The following is a 2,965-nucleotide window of genomic DNA, read 5'->3' as shown; positions in this document are numbered from 1 at the left end:
CCGCTATCATGAGCCACTTGATTGGAAAATTATTCAAAGGTTAGCTGAAGGGGTTCGAGCCTATGGCATTACTGCTGCCTATGTGGTAGCCCAATTAGAATCTCTCCATCGATATTGCATGACTCCCAGTGATTGGCAAAATCTTGCTAGAGCCTGTCTGTCTCCTGGTCAATACTTAGATTGGAAAGTCTTTTATATGGAGCTGGCAGCAGAGCAGGCGGCTATGAAAAGTGCGAACGGCCAAGCTGCCTGGGACCAGGATATGTTAATGGGGCAGGGTCGGTTTGCCAACCTCCAGAATAATTACCCTCTACAGGTGTATGAACAGATCAACAAGATAGGGACTAGAGCCTGGAAATCTCTTCCAAATAGAGGAGAAGTAGGTGGGAACTTAACTAAAATTGTCCAAGGGCCAACAGAGCCTTTTGCCGACTTTGTGGCCAGGATGGTAGAGGCTGGAGGCAAGATATTTGGCGACCCAGATACAGCCATGCCGCTGCTGAAACAATTAATTTTTGAGCAGTGTACTAAGGAGTGTAGGCAGGCTATTAATCCATATCAGAGTAAGGGATTAGAAGTGTGGATAAAAATATGTAGAGAATTGGGAGGACCCCTTTAAAACGCTGGTTTGGCTGCAGCAGTCGTGCAATTGACCCAACGTAAAAGTGGACCCAAGAATAACAATTGTTTTAAATGTGGGCAACCCGGACATTTGAAACGACAGTGTCCTAAATTACAGATTTCAAGGGGTCCTAAGCCAGAAGTGCCTGGGCTTTGCCCTAGATGTGAAAAAGGAAACCATTGGGCAAATGAATGCAGGTCAGTGAAAGACATTAATGGACAGCCGTTGAGTGCCGGATATGGCGGAGCCAGGCCAAAAAACTTGACATGGGGCCCCTGACCCCAGGGCCCTCAAATATATGGGGCAGTGGCCGAGAATTGGCCAAGTCTGAGGCCTCCAATGCAGTGGAGTCGCCCCGGAGAGCAACAAAAGGAAGTGCAGGACTTGACCTCTGTTCCACCTCCAGACTCATATTAACACCTCGAATGGGCCCTCAACTGATAGAGACAGATTTTCATGGCCCAATACCACCTAAGACAGTGGGCTTGGTTTTGGGGAGGAGCTCTGTTACTATGCAAGGTATGATAATCCATCCTGGAGTGATTGATCCGGATTATACCGGAGTGGTAAAAGTCATGGTATCCTCCTCTAGAGGGGTATCTGCCATTTCCCCTGGAGATAGAATAGCTCAGCTATTGATTTTACCCAGTTGCCATGATCAATTTCTGGCAAGGGATGTTGAGCGAGGAGCAAAAGGGTTTGGTTCTACAGGAACCTCTGCCATATTGTGCTCCTTGAATCTTGATACACGCCCTTTGCTGGAGCTGATTATTGAGGGCAAGTCTATTTCTGGCCTTTTAGATACTGGCGCTGACCGCAGTATTATCAGTACCAAAGATTAGCCTTCTGGCTGGCCCAGGCAGAGATCAGACCAGCTGCTAAGGGGACTAGGATATGCTCAGGAACCTGAGATGAGTTCCTGCCTTCTGCATTGGAAAGATATTGAGGGACATTCCGGGACTTTCCAGCCCTATGTCCTAGGAGTTCCTGTTTCCCTGTGGGGAAGAGATCTTATGCAAGAAATGGGATTTGTGCTGACCAATGAAGGAGAGTACAGCTTGCAGTCACGCAACATCATGTCTAGTATGGGCTATATTCCAGGAAAGGGAATGGGATGAAGATTACAAGGGAGAACATCTCCCGTGCCCATTCAGAAAAAAACGGAACCCAGCTGGAGTGGGTTTTTCCTAGGGGCCACTGAGGAAGCTTTGCCCATAGCGTGGAGATCTGAGGACCCTGTGTGGGTTCCTCAGTGGCCACACCCCTCAGAGAAATTACAAGCAGTGCAAGGCCTGGTGCAAGAGCAACTATCATTAGGACATTTGCAGCCATCCACATCACCCTGGAATACTCCAATTTTTGTCATAAAGAAAAAGGAAAGTGGAGGCTCTTACATGACTTAAGAGAAATTAATAAACAAATGATAGTCATGGGACCAGTGCAGAGAGGATTACCATTACCTTCTGCATTGCCTAGGCAATGGCCCGTAATAGTCTTGGATATTAAAGATTGTTTCTTTTCCATTCCATTGCATCAAAAGGATACAGTAAGATTTGCCTTTACGGTTCCTTCTTTGAATCATGCAGAACCTGATAAAAGATATGAATGGGTTGTTTTGCCACAGGGAATGGCAAATAGCCCTACCATGTGTCAGTTATATGTTGATGATGCTTTAAAAGAGGTTATAGAAAAATTCCCCAAGGCTAAATGTTACTATTACATGGATGATATTCTTATAGCTGCCCCCACGGAAGTAATGCTTGATGAAACTTATAGTTTTGCTATTTTACAATTGAAAAGGAAACATTTGGTTGTATCCCCAGAAAAGGTACAAAAGGATTCTGTAGTAAATTATTTAGGAACTAGAACACCAGAACAAGTAACTCCTCAGAAGGTTCAAATTCATACCGATGGACTGCACACCTTGAATGATTTTCAAAAATTATTAGGGGATATTCAATGGGTTAGGCCTTATCTTTCTCTGACCAATCAATAACTGCAACCATTTAGAAAATAGCAAAATCAAAAAACCATGCAGCATGAACATTTCCACACACTCAGGGCATGTTCTGTTTAAGGGTGTCATTCTTGGAAGTGGTGCACTCACTCCTATGTGAACGCCTGTCACTGACACAGGACTGTAGGCACACCAGCAGTCCAGTTAGCACTACTCTAGCGCTTAACCCTCCGCTTTTGGTTAACTTAACAATGGTCAATGTCCACCAAGTAGTCATGAAAAATCTAACCTTAAGTTTGGAGACTCAAACAATTAGGAAAATACTGAAAAACCACTCCTAAAGAACAGGAGTTCAAGCCCAACTACCACCTGCTCTTCTGCTCGGG

Source organism: Jaculus jaculus, chromosome 6, assembly GCF_020740685.1.
Source record: "Jaculus jaculus isolate mJacJac1 chromosome 6, mJacJac1.mat.Y.cur, whole genome shotgun sequence".
Taxonomy (NCBI): domain Eukaryota; kingdom Metazoa; phylum Chordata; class Mammalia; order Rodentia; family Dipodidae; genus Jaculus; species Jaculus jaculus.
Note: the sequence above shows the minus strand (reverse complement) of the source record.